Here is a 14686-nt window from a genome sequence, read left to right on the forward strand (position 1 = left end):
TAAGACCTTTTTAAAAGCTAAACTCCCCTTTCTGGAAGCAGAAAAAAGTAGGATTGACTAAAGATTAAGTTTCTCTTTCCAGTTGTAGTGGATAAGTTCCCCTATTTTCTTGAGCTACACATTAAGTATAAATTAGGCAGTGTAATCTGAGGTTGGGTTTTCCTTTCTGACAGTTGAAGGATGGAGAATAAATATTAACAACCCACTACAAATCACAAGTTTCCCTTTCCCAATCTTAGTTACCCTTTATTTGAACTCAAGTAGATTTTCCTCTTTGGTAGCTGAAAAATAAGTTATTTTTAAATGTGAGATGCTACAACTGCAGGGCAGATTCCTAAAGGCAATCTTACTTTGACAGACAAATTGATAGATATGGGCCCTAATCCAATAGGATATCAGATTTAATAGTTGTCCTACTCTAGGAACTTTTCATTACACTTCCAAAATGTCTAGCAGCCAAACATTGCAAACTATACTTCCCTTTTCTTGTAAATCACATACCTCTTTTCTGTTATAAAAATAAGCTCGGTAAATCACTCTATAGTCTCTGACATTTGAGGAATTAGATTACTTGATTTGATGTGCAAATGCTAGCTTTGCAAATTAAATCATAATACTCAGAAATCTTGTTCCTCTGATTCTTTTTTTGTTTCAAATAATTGATGTTACTCATATTAAAGTTCCATAAGCAAGATATTTCTAGAATAGTTTTCTGTTCCATGCATTGATTCAAACTAACATTCATGCCTGGAATGCTCACCATTTTCATCTATCAGAATTCTTATCTTCCTTTAAATGTCAGATCAGGGTCCACCTCCAAGAAGCCCTCTTTGATTGATGCCCCCAGTGGTTTGTACTCTCCACTTCTTCAAATTATCTTTTTTCTATTTATCTCTTTACATGTTTCTTTCTTCCTCCCTTCAGCTCTCAAAGGGAAGGCCTATCTTTTTTTTTTTTTTTTTAATTACCTGTAGTCATTTGATAAAGAGAGGGGAGTCTTGTAGTCTCTTGGTACAAGATCTAGAAGAGGAAACAGGTGGACCCATGTTGGTTCTGAGTTAGGGGCAAAGGACATAGGAGGGACATTGTTAAGGTATGTATAATAGATTGAATATGTTGTGTGAGTTAAAGTAAGAAATTTAATATGAATCCAAGATGAAACTAGGTGACTAGCATGATTATAATGTTCTTGACAATAATAGGAAAGTTGAAAATAGGGAATGGTTTTGAGGGAACAACAATGAATTCTATTTGGGACATAGGGAGTTTTCAGATGCTTACAGAACATCCAGTTCCATATGTCCAAAAGGTAGTGGATGATTTGGGATGATTGCTTAGGAGAGAAATCTCCTGAATATATGGACTGATTATGTGTATAGACATATGACTACATATAGATATGAGAATAATCTACAGAGAAATGATGATTAAAGCCATGGAAGTAGATGATACTTCTAATAACAGTGTTTATGTAGTGCTTTGAGATTACAAAATGGTTTACACCTTTGGTAGTTGTTATCCATTTTACAGATGAGGAAACTGAGGCAAACAAAATTAAATGACTTGCCCAAAGTGACATGCCTAGTGTCTGGGGTTAGATTTCAACTTATTTTATGGACTCAAAGCTTAGTGCTTTATCTACTGTACAATCTAACTATCTCTAAATGATATAGTAAAAAAGGAAAAGGAAAAGAGGACCTGGAAATGAATTGTGAGATTCCACCTACTGGGAATGACCTGAGGCTGAGACAGATTAGACAAGTGAGGGAAAGTGAGGAAAGTAGGAGCTAATGGTGTCATAAAAACATTGAGAAGAAAATATCCAGAGAGGATGAGTTAATGTGAAAGACTGCAGAAAGAACAAGAGAGATACGGATCAAGAAAGAGCTATCACGTTTGTCATTTAAAAAGTCATTGGTAATTTTGGAAAAGAAAAGAAATTTGAAAGCCAAATTACAAAGAGTTTAGAAATCAGTAAGAGGTGAGTAAATGAAGCATTCTGTATAGATAGATTTGACAAGGACTTTAACCAAAGGAAGCAGATGTATGACAGCTAGCAGAAAAAGTCCCAAGTAAGAGTTGTGTACAAATGAAGAAGACTTGGGCATGTTTGTAGACAGTGATTAGAAAGAAATTGAAAATGAGAGAGCTAATGAAGATGATAGAGGTAGTGATCTACTGGATAAGACCAGAGGTGATGGGATTAGGATGTTAATTGAGAGGTTTTGCCTTGGCAAGAAGAAAGGCCACCACCTTTTTATCAGAGGTAGTGTGAAGGAGGTAGGTAAAGATGTCTGAGTAAAGAGGACATAGATTAAACCACTGTGGAGAAAAAAGGCTTTAAGGAGAAGAAAACACGAGAAGATGACAAAGTAAAAGGAAGTAGTATTGCCAATCTACCCTCCACAAACTTCACCAAATAGATCTAGAAAATAGTACAGACTGAATCTTGATGGGAAATCCAGAAAAAAGTCATAAAGGAGTAAGGAGGTTGGAATATACTATTCCAGAGGCAAAGGATAAAAGGTTTAAAATTATGAATAACTTATTCAACAAAACTAAGTATAATCATATAAGGAAGAAAAAATGAAAAGACCCAAGTTATGTAGAAAGTTTAAAGTTCAATCACTGGAGCTAAGAGACAAAAAAAAAAAAAAAAAAAAAAAAAAAAGATACATATGAGTGAACAATAATAAAGGCCTAAACAAAGACCAACCACTTACATTAAAAAATAAGAGGGAGATGATATATCCCCCTTTTTATCTTAATCATCAAGGAGTCCAGTTAAACAAAGTCTAGGAGTGATTCTATTATGTCTTGATGATCTTAAGGAAAAAAAATGAAAAAAAAGAGAAAAGAAATACATTGAAATGGGACCAGAGTAACAGAATTTTAAGGAAAATTATCTCACATAATCAGGCTGCACAAACCAGGGTGGTGCGATGGGATAAGGAGGAGCATCTGACACCTGAGCCTCTCATAAATGGGCCAAAGGAAAAAAAAAAATGAGAGCTTCCATATTCGTACACTCCACTATCACCATCACCATCACCACCACCACCACCACCACTACCACACACACACACACACACACACACACACACACGTAAAGAAATACATTTCATTTAATAGAAAAGAAGGAAAGAAAATAAGCAGGAAAGGTAGGTTGAGGGAGGAATTACTTTTAAAATTGCAAAGAATTAGAAAGAATGCTGAATTATTTCATTTGGTTTCAAAAGCTGCCACTGTCACTCATTGCTTATATGAACTGGGAAAATGATTGAACTTCTTTGGAATGCAATTTCTTTATGTAAAATGAAGGGCTTGGATTAAGTCTATGAATAAAGCCACATTCACCTTAACCAATTTAGTTAGCAGACATACAAAGGTCTCACATATAAAAATATATCAGTAAACTGACAAGCATTTATTAAAACCTCATTTTTTGGCACTAGGGCTACAAACACAAAAGTGAAGTATGGAATTCATATTTGATTGGAATGGACAACATGTACATTTATAGATACAAAAATAAATATGATTTTGGATGGAGGTCACAAACTGAATCTGGAAGGAAAGTAGGGCTCCATGAGACAAAAGAATACTTTAAGAGCATAATTTATCATTTTCATTAATAAAAATGAGAAACAATCAATCAGTGAATTGGACATATAACTAAAAAAATATTAGAGAACACCAACCAAAGCTAAAAAATAGAAATTCTGAAATCAAAAAGGTAACAAAATTGAAAACCAAAACCAAGCTAAACCAAATCAAAATATTGAATTGATACAACTAGAGGCTATTTTTAACAATAAAACATTAGCTAACCTGATTTTTATTATCAACATTTAAAAAAATTCAGAACATGAAATTTAAAATGTATATTAGAAGTTATTTTACCCTTTCTCTGCGAAAGCAAATGCAATAGAATAATATTTACACAATTTTGAAAAATCTAAATTAGAATATAAAAATAGAGAATTATAAATCTCAGATTTTCTTCCAAAAGATTGTATTACCCTTTTTACATTTAGTCTGGATTAACAGTTTCACCATCACTTTATTAAATGTAGACAATCAACTAAACAACAAATCAAACTTCATTTGTAACAATTGCTGATTGCCAAAGTATAAATGCTCATGATGAAAATTCAAGAACTGGGCTGAGCTAATTCTGAACTGATTCCAGTGCATCTTGACAACCAAAGGATTTGGGTTTAAACTCTGCTTCTGCCATTTACCAACTGTGTGATAATGGACAAATACCTTTACTTGGGCTTTAGACTCCTCATCTATAAAATGAAGGAAATTAAGCTCAAGAACCATTGAAGTCCTTTCTAGCTCAGCTAGAAAAATCTAATGTTTTATACTTATTTTCCTTTTATTTCACAAGGTAAGGTACTTTATCTGATATCTTTTTTAAATTTTTTATTATAATTTTTTATATACAAAACATATGCATGGGTAATTTTTCAACATTGACTCTTGCAAAAATTTCTGTTCCACCTTTCCCCCCCACTCCCTTCCCTAGATTCTCTAGGTAGTCCCATACATGTTAAATAAGTTAAAGTATATGTTAAATACAATAAATGTATACATATTTCTATAGTTATATTGTTGCATAGGAAAGATCGTATTTAGAAAGAAGGTAAAAATAACCTGAGAAGAAAAAAACAAAAATGCAAGCAAACAGTAACAGAAAGCGTAGAAATGCTATGTTGTGATCCATACTCATTTCCCAGTGTTCTTTTTCTGGGTGTAGCTGGTTCTGTTCATTACAGATCAATTGGAACTGATTTGGATCCTCTCATTGTTGAAGAGAGCCATGTCCATCAGAATTGATCCTCCTATAGTATTGTTGAAATGTATAATGATCTCCTGGTTCTGCTGATTTCACTTAAGTTCATGTATGTCTCTCCAAGCCTCTCTGTATTCAACCTGCTGGTCATTTCTTATAGAACAATAATATTCCATAACATTCAATTTATTCAACCATTCTCCAATTGATGGGCATTCATTCAATTTCCAGTTTCATAGTCCACTATGAAAAGGACTGCCACAAACATTTTGGCACATACAGGTCCCTTTCCCTTCTTTAGTATCTCTTTGGGGTATAAGCCCAGTCAGAACACTGATGGATCAAAGGGTAGCACAGTTTGATAACTTTTTGAGTATAGCTCCAAATTACTCTCCAGAATGGTTGGATTCATTCATAACTCCACCAACAATGCATCAGTGTCCCAGTTTTCCTACATTCCCTCCAATATTCGTCATTATCTTTTCCTGTCACCTTAACCAATCACTTTATCTGATTTCACCTTGATGTATCACCTCCCCAGATGAGGTACTTACTAAATTTAATTAGATCAATAGTTCTTAACCCTTTTGTATGTCACAGATCCCTTTGATAGGATGGTGAAGCTCATGGATCCCTCCTCAAATAACATTTTTAGTAATTGAAGGAAGTGCTAAATTTCAGGTTAAAATTAGTTAAAATAAGATGCATTTTCCCCACCTCATTCTTGCCAATTAAAGGAGGTCTTATCTCCTCTTCATATAGTTTGCTATTCCTTGTTCACTGTCAGCTTCAGGATGCAACTAAGTCCTACAGATTCACAAAACATTCTTTTAAGATGGAAACAGGTGGCTTTCATCCCTCATATGTGCTTGCCTTTAACATAATCAATCATGATCTATCAATCCCATAATATTGCCAGTTCTATAACCAATAATACAGTGTTCTTTATTTTCTGCTTATAAAAGCAAATTACATCTTCACTTCAAGGTCTTTGGCATAAATGGAGGCAAGCCAATGATCCTTTCATAAAATGTATGGCCATGATCTGAAAGGTAATTTCTTTTTTTGATCCTATAATTTCTTTATGATGTTATCTTTTATGGCTGTCACATATGCATTTGAAGCTTATTTTGATATACTATGTGAGACATTCCTTTCTATCTAGTTTCTGCAAGGTTTTTTTCTAGTTTTCCCAACAATTTTTTCAGAGTCTTTTAAATTTTTTTTTAGTTAAGGCTTTTTATTTTCAAAACATATATATATAGTTTTCAACATTCATTGTTGCAAAACCTCGTATTTCAATTTTTTTTCTCCCTCCCTTTCTCCTACCCCCTAAAAGGCAAGTAATCCAATATATGTTATATGTGCAGTTCTATACATCCACAATTATCATGCTGCACAAGAAAAATCAGATCAAAAAGGAAAAAAAAATGAAAAAGAAAACAAAATGCAAGCAAACAACAATAAAAAGGTGAAAGTACTATGTTGTAAACCACACTCAGTCCTCACAGTCCTCTCTCTAGGTGCAGATAACTCTATCACAAGTCCATTGGAACTGGCCTGAATCACCTCATTATTGAGAAGAGCTGCGTCCATCAAAATTAATCATTGTATAATCTTGCTGTTGCAGTGTATAATGATTTCCTGGTGCTGCTCATTTCACTCAGCATCAGTTCATGAAAGTCTCTCCAGGCCTCTCTGAAATCATCTTGCTGATCATTTCTTATAGAACAATAATATTCCCTAACATTCATATACCAGGACTTCTTATTCAACCATTCCCCAACTAATGGGCATCCACTCAGTTTCTAATTCTATGCCAACACATAAAGGGCTGCCACAAACATTTTTTGCACATGTGGGTCCTTTTACCTTTTATATGATCTCTTTTGAATACAGGCCTGGTAAAGATACTGGCCTTATTCCCATGCATTTAGGATAACCTCTATTTCCATGTATTTTTCACTGAGTTTGTGAACCCTTGTTATAGAGTAGCTGGAGAATACCAGCCCTGAAATCAAGAGGATCTGAGTTCAGGTCAGACCTCAGGCACTTAACACCTCCTAGCTATGTAAGCTAGGCAAGTCACTTAGCCCCATTGCCTCATAAAAAAATCCTTGTCATGCATTTATTCTTTCAAAAAAGATTTATTAAGTATTTTCATTCAATGAACACTGCCTACATAGTACTGTATTTGATGGTAAGAGTCACACAAAGTTTAGTTAAGATATGGTTTCTGTCCTCATGGAATTCACAGCCCAAGAGGTAGAACAGCCATACACATATATGCAGCATTCTATTAGACGAAAGTTAGAAAAATCTGAAGTGTTCTATGATATCCTGGGGAAGTTTGTTACAAAACAGGAGCAGTGAATAAAAATATCAACCAACACAAACTTATGAAGTATATCTTCTATGTAATAGAACCTGGGAATACAAAGACAAAAATGAAAAAGTCCTTGCTCTGTAGGTACTTAGTTTCTCTTGGAAGAGATAGTATGGACATATAGAAGCAAATAAATAAATAAATAAAATAAATAAAAAATAACGGGTAGCGCAATGTACTTTGGCTAAAGATCCAGGGAAAGTATTATCCAGAAGGTGATGTTTTGAATTGAATCCTAAAGAAAGGATTCTAAGAAATAGAAGAAAGAAAAAGTACTTTTTAGGCATGGTATAATCAACAACAAAAAGACAGAGATAATAGATTAAACATTATGAGGAATGTCAAGAATGCTAATTTGACTAGATCATAGAATATGAGATGTGAGTAGTTGGAGATTTGCATCTTTAATTGCCTATTGAACATCGTACAGTAGTTATTTATTGTATCAATTTTAATAAATTCAACAGGTCTATTGTATGGAACTATCTGCATCCAGAGAAAGAACTATGGAGACTGAATGTGATTAAGGGGGAAAAAAATCTTTGCATCAAATTTCTGTGACAAAGGTTTTGTATGTGAGATATACATGATTAATAGCTATCATCCAACCGACAGTCAAAGGATATAAAGTTTTCTTTTTTTTTTTCAAAGCATATAGATAGGTTTTTTTAAAAAATTTTTTTTATAAATAACTTTTTATTGATAGAACCCATGCCAGGGTAATTTTTTTTACAGCATTATCCCTTGCATTCATTTCTATTCCGATTTTTCCCCTTCCTCCCTCCACCCCCTCCTCTAGATGGCAAGCAGTTCTTTACATGTTGAATAGGTTACAGTATATTCTAGATACAATATATGTGTGCAGAACTGAACAGTTTTCTTGTTGCACAGGGAGAATTGAATTCAGAAGGAAGAAATAACCCGGGAAGAAAAACAAAAATGCAAGCAGTTTATATTCATTTCCCAGTGTTCTTTCTTTGGGTGTAGCTGCTTCTGTCCATCTTTGATCTGAATTAACTCTCTTTATCGAAGAGATCCACTTCCATCAGAATATATCCTCAAACAGTATCGTTGTTGAGGTATATAATGATCTCCTGGTTGTGCTCATTTCACTTAGCATCAGTTCATGTAAGTCTCACCAGTCCTCTCTGTATTCATCCTGCTGGTCATTCCTTACAGAACAATAATATTCCATAACATTCATATACCACAATTTATTCAACCATTCTCCAATTGATGGGCATCCTTTCATTTTCCAGCTTCTAGCCACTACAAACAGGGCTGCCACAAACATTTTGGCACATACAGGTCCCTTTCCCTTCTTTAGTATCTCTTTGGGGTATAAGCCCAGTAGAAACACTGCTGGATCAAAGGGTATGCACAGTTTGATAACTTTTTGAGCATAGTTCCAAATTGCTCTCCAGAATGTCTGGATGTGTTCACAATTCCACCAACAATATATCAGTGTCCCTGTTTTTCCACATCCCCTCCAATATTCCACATTATCTTTCCCTGTCATTCTAGCCAATCTGATAGGTGTGTAGTGGTATCTCAGAGTTGTCTTAATTTGCATTTCTCTGATTAATAATGATTTGGATCATATTTTCATATGTCTATAAATAGTTTCAATTTCTTCGTCTGAGAATTGTCTGTTCATATCCTTTGACCATTTATCAATTGGAGAATGGTTTGATTTCTTATAAATTAGAGTCAATTCTCTATATATTTTGGAAATGAGGCCTTTATCAGAACCTTTGATTGTAAAAATCTTTTCCCAGTTTATTGTTTCCCTTCTAATCTTGTCTGCATTTGTTTTGTTTGTACAAAAACCTTTCAATTTGATATAATCAAAATTTTCTATTTTGTGGTCAATAGTGATCTCTAGTTCTTCTTTGGTCATAAATTCCTCCCTCTTCCACAGGTCTGTGAGGTAAACTATCCTATGCTCTTCCAATTTATTTATAATCTCATTCTTTATGCCTAGGTCATGAACCCATTTTGATCTTATCTTGGTGTATGGTGTTAAGTGTGGGTCAATGCCTAGTTTCTGCCATACTAATTTCCAATTTTCCCAGCAATTTTTGTCAAATAATGCATTCTTATCCCAGAAACTGGTGTCTTTGGGTTTGTCAAACACTATATTATTAAAGTTATTGGCTGTTTTGTCCTTTGAACCTAACCTATTCCATTGATCAACTAGTTTATTTCTTAGCCAATACCAGATGGTTTTAGTAACTGCTGCCTTATAATATAATTTTAGATCTGGTACAGCTAGGCCACCTTCATTTGATTTTTTTTTCATTAATTCCCTTGAAATTCTTGACCTTTTGTTTTTCCATATGAACTTTGTTGTTATTTTTTCTAGTTCATCAAAGTAGTTTTTGTGGAGTCTGATTGGTATAGCGCTAAATAAATAGATTAATTTAGGTAGTTTTGTCATCTTTATTATATTTGCTCGCCCAATCCAAGAGCATTTAATATTTTTCCAGTTGGTTATATCAGACTTAATTTGGGTGGAAAGTGTTTTGTAGTTTTGCTCATAAAGTTTCTGATTTTCCCTTGGCAGATAGGTTCCTAAATATTTTATACAATCAGTAGTTACTTTAAATGGACTTTCTTTTTGTAACTCTAACTGTTGGGTTTTGTTAGTGATATATAAGAATGCTGATGACTTATGTGGGTTTATTTTATATCCTGCAACTTTGCTGAAGGTGTAGATTTTTTCTAATAACTTTTTGGTAGAGTCTCTGAAGTTCTCTAAGTATACCATCATATCATCAGCAAAGAGTGATAATTTGGTTTCCTCATTGCCTATTCTTATTCCTTTAATCTCTTTCTCAACTCTTATTGCCAAAGCTAGCATTTCTAATACAATATTAAATAGTAATGGTGATAGTGGGCAACCTTGTTTTACTCCTGATCTTATTGGGAATGGTTGCAGTTTGTCCCCGTTACATATGATGCTTACTGCTGGTTTTAAATAGATGCTACTGATTATTTTAAGGAAAAGCCCATTTATTCCTATACTCTCAAGAATTTTTAATAGGAATGGATGTTAGATTTTATCAAATGCTTTTTCTGCATCTATTGAGATGATCATATGGTTTTTGTTAATTTGATTATTAATGTGGCCAATTATACTGATAGTTTTCCTAATATTGAACCAGCCCTGCATTCCTGGTATAAATCCTACTTGATCATGGTGTATTATCCTGGGGATGATTTTCTGTAGTCTTTTTGCTAATATCTTATTTAAGATTTTAGCATCAATATTCATTAGGGAGATTGGTCTATAATTTTCTTTCTCTGTTTTCAACCTACCTGGTTTAGGTATCAGTACCATGTCTGTGTCATAAAAGGAGTTTGGTAGGACTCCTTCATTCCCTATTTTTTCAAATAGTTTATAAAGCATTGGGGCTAATTGTTCTTTGAATGTTTGGTAGAATTCACATGTAAATCCATCTGGTCCCGGGGATTTTTTTTTTTTTTAGGGAGTTGATTAATAGCTTGTTCTATTTCTTTTTCTGAAATGGAACTATTTAAGCAATTTACTTCCTCCTCTGATAATCTGGGAAGCCTATATTTTTGGAGGTAGTCATCCATTTCGCTTAGGTTATCAAATGGCATAAAGTTGGGCAAAGTAACCCCTTATTATTTCTTTAATTTCCTCTTCATCAGTGGAAAGTTCTCCTTTTTCATTTTTAAGACTGCTAATTTGATTTCCCTCTCTCCTTTTTCTAATCAGATTTACCAAAGGTTTATCAATTCTATTGTTTTTTTTCATAAAACCAACTTTTTAGTTTTATTTATTAGTTCAATAGTTTTTTTTTTTTTGCTTTCTATATTATTAATTTCTCCTTTTAATTTTAGAATTTCAAGTTTCGTAATTGATTGGGGGTTTTTAATTTGGTCTTTTTCTAACTTTTTAAGTTCCAGGCCCAATTCATTGATCTTCTCTTTTTCTATTTTATTCAAAGCCTCTAAGGATATAAAATTTCCCCTTATTACTGCTTTGGCTGCATCCCATAAATTTTGATATGATGTCTCATCGTTGTCATTATCTTGAGTGAAATTATTAATTGGGTCTATAATTTGCTGTTTCACCCAATCATTCTTTAAGATGAGATTATTTAGTTTCCAATTACTTTTTGGTCTATTTACACCTAACTTTTTGTTGAATGTAGTTTTTATTGCATTGTGATCTGAAAAGAAAGCATTTACTATTTCTGCCTTCCTGCATTTAATTTTGAGGTCTTTATGTCCTAATATATGGTCAATTTTTGTGTAGGTTCTATGAACTGCTGAGAAGAAAGTATACTCCTTTCTGTCACCATTCAGTTTTCTCCAGAGATCTATCATACCTAATTTTTCTCATATTCTATTTACCTCTTTAATTTCTTTCTTATTTGTTTTGTGATTTGATTTATCTAAATCTGAGAGTGCAAGATTGAGATCTCCTACTATTATAGTTTTGCTGTCTATTTCTTCTCGCAATTCTCTTAACTTCTCTTTAAGGAAGTTAGATGCTATACCACTTGGTGCATATATGTTTAATACTGATATTGCTTCATTGTTTATAGTACCCTTAAGCAAGATATAGTTTCCTTCCTTATCTCTTTTAATTAGATCAATCTTTGCTTTTGCTTGATCTGAGATAAGGATGGCTACCCCTGCTTTTTTGACTTCACCTGAAGCATAATAGATTCTGCTCCAGCCTTTTACTTTTACTCTGTATGTATCTCCCTGTTTTAAATGTGTTTCCTGTAAACAACAGATTGTAGGGTTCTGACTTTTGATCCAGTCTGCTATCTGCCTCCTCTTTGTGGGAGAGTTCATCCCATTCACATTTACAGTCAAAATAACCAATTCTGTATTTCCTGCCATCCTAATATCCCCAGATTATATTTTTCTTTTTCTTGCCCTCCTTCCCTTCTTCCCTAGTATTAAACTTATTGGTCTCACTAATGTCGCACAGCTCTCCCTCTTTAGTATCCCTCCCTCCTCCCTTTGAATCCCTTCCCCTTTTCTTGTTCCCTTCCCTTATTACACTTTTTCCTTCTCCCTTTTCCTCTCCCACTTTTTAATGAAGCGAGAGAAGAATCTGTATAAAACAAATATGTCAATTGTTTCCTCTTTGAGCCAACTCTGATGAGAGTAGGATTCCCACAATGTTCCTCCCCCTCTCTAAGTTCCCTTATATATGATAGGTTTCCTTTGCCTCATTGTCGCATGTAGTTTCCCTCTTTTAATCTCCCCTCTTCCCTTTTTCTGACACTATCCCCTTTCCATTTCTACTTCCCTTTTTTATGTTATATCAGTAAAATCAAATTATACATATGGTTTTTATGTATATCCACAACAGAAATACAGTTCTCAAGAATTCCTTTTACTTTTTTCTACTTCTTTTGATTCCTGTTGTTGGAGATCAAATTTTTTGTTTAAGTCTGTTTTTTTCCTTAGAAACAGATGGAATTCCTCTATTTCATTAAATGTCCATCTTCTTCCGTGGAAAAAAATATTCAGCTTAGCTGGGTAATTTATTCTTGGCTGCATTCCAAGTTCTTTTGCCTTTCGGAGGCAAATATCTGATTCCAGGCCCTTCGATCCTTTAATGTTGAGGCAGTCAGATCTTGCGTGACCCTTATTGTGGTATCTTGGTATTTGAACTGTTTTTTCCTGGCTGCTTGTAAAATTTTTTCTTTAGTCTGAAAATTCTGAAGTTTGGCCACAATATTCCTCGGAGTCTTTATTTTAGGGTCTTTTTCAGAAGGTGTTCGATGAATTCTTTCAACGCCTATTTTCCCTTCTGGTTCTATTACTTCTGGGCAGTTCTCTTTGATGATTTCCTGTAAAATAGTATCTAGGCTCTTTTTTTCATCATAATTTTCTGGTAGCCCGATGATTCTCAGGTTATCTCTCCTAGATCTATTTTCCAGGTCTGTTGTTTTTCCAAGTAAATATTTGATATTTTTTCCAATCTTTCATTTTTTTGGTTTTGCTTGACTGATTCTTGATGTCTCAATGAATCAGTCATTTCTATTTATTCAGTTCTGATTTTTAGTGAGTTATTTTCTTCATTAGCTTTTTTTACTTCTTTTTGTATATATCCAAATTGAGTTGTTTTGCTCTATGGAAATTTTTTCCATTTCACTAATTTTTTTTTTTTTTTAGTGAGTTATTTTCTTTTTCCAATTCACAAATTCTCTTTTCCTGTACTTCTTGGGAGTTTTTTACCTTTTCCAATTCACATTTAAGGAAGTTGTTTTCTTTTTCCACTTTATCAAATTTTTCTTTTAGTGAGTTATGTGCCTTTTCTGTGCTCTCTTGCATAGCTTCTCTTTCCTTTCCCCATTTCTCTTCTAGCTCTCTTTTAAGGTTTTGAATAGTCTCTTCTAGGAGAGCCTTTTGTATTGGAGACCAACAATTGTCTGGAGATTGTCTGCTATAAGTCTCTTCAGGGTTGAAAAGCTGTTCTCTTTCTGTGTAGAAACTATCAATTTTTCTTTTGATTTTTTTACTCATTTTGTTAAAGCCTGTAAGGTCTGCCTTTAGAGCCAGGAGATTACCAGCTTCCTCTGCAGAGCAGTGAAAGGTATATGGACGGGTAGCTGTCCTGCCAACCAACTACAAAAAGCAGCGAGGTACTGGAGTGCTCTGGGAAAGAGTTCCCCACTCAAAAGTAACTCAGGCCTGCAGGGCTGGGCTGGGAAAGTGCCCTTCAAAGAACCCAGCCCTGTGAGATAACAACTGCCCTGAGGCTAGACACTTAGCAGTGAGAGTTTCACTGCCCCAAGCCACACCCTACCTTGGGGCTGTGGGTATTAGCAGCTGAGCAGTGAATGGATTTGCAGGGACCGGATGTGTCTGCCCAGGAAGCACAGTCTGCTGGGGAGGTTCTATTGCCCCAGGCTGAGCCCCACTCTCCAGATTAGAGGCTGTCCAGGCTGTGGCTCCCCCCACCCCCCAGCCGTGCAGATTAGTAACTGCCCCCGCAAAAGCCCCGAACTGCAGGATGTGGCCACAGGGCTACAGTAAAGTCTGTCTTGAGTCACTTCCGGGTTTGAGGGGTTACAGCCAGATCTCGTTAGGTTCTGGCGTTTTTTAGAGTACCCTCTGTTTTAGGCTTTAATTTCTCTGCCAGTTTACTGCTTTGTAATCAAGGCAGAGCAGTTAGCCTATAGCAGAGTCGTCTCTATAACTTCTTTAGCCACAGAGATCACCTCCGCCCCTGGTCTGCCCAGGATGCTAGTCTCTCGCTGCCTGTGCTAGTCTGTTCCTGGCCCCTCAGGACAAACCTTTCCTGGCGAGCTTCCGGATTGACTTTGACTGGTGAGTTGTTGTACTTCCAATCTTCATGAATTTAAGCAGCGAAGAGCTATTTTTGAGGCTGGATTAAATAGTTGGTTATGAGGGTAATGAGAGGAACTTAGAGAGTCGTGTGTGCCTGCTCCACCATCTTGGCTCCGCCCCCAGGATATAAAGTTTTCAAAAGAAATGCA

This window comes from Antechinus flavipes, chromosome 2 (genome assembly GCF_016432865.1).
Source record: "Antechinus flavipes isolate AdamAnt ecotype Samford, QLD, Australia chromosome 2, AdamAnt_v2, whole genome shotgun sequence".
Taxonomy (NCBI): domain Eukaryota; kingdom Metazoa; phylum Chordata; class Mammalia; order Dasyuromorphia; family Dasyuridae; genus Antechinus; species Antechinus flavipes.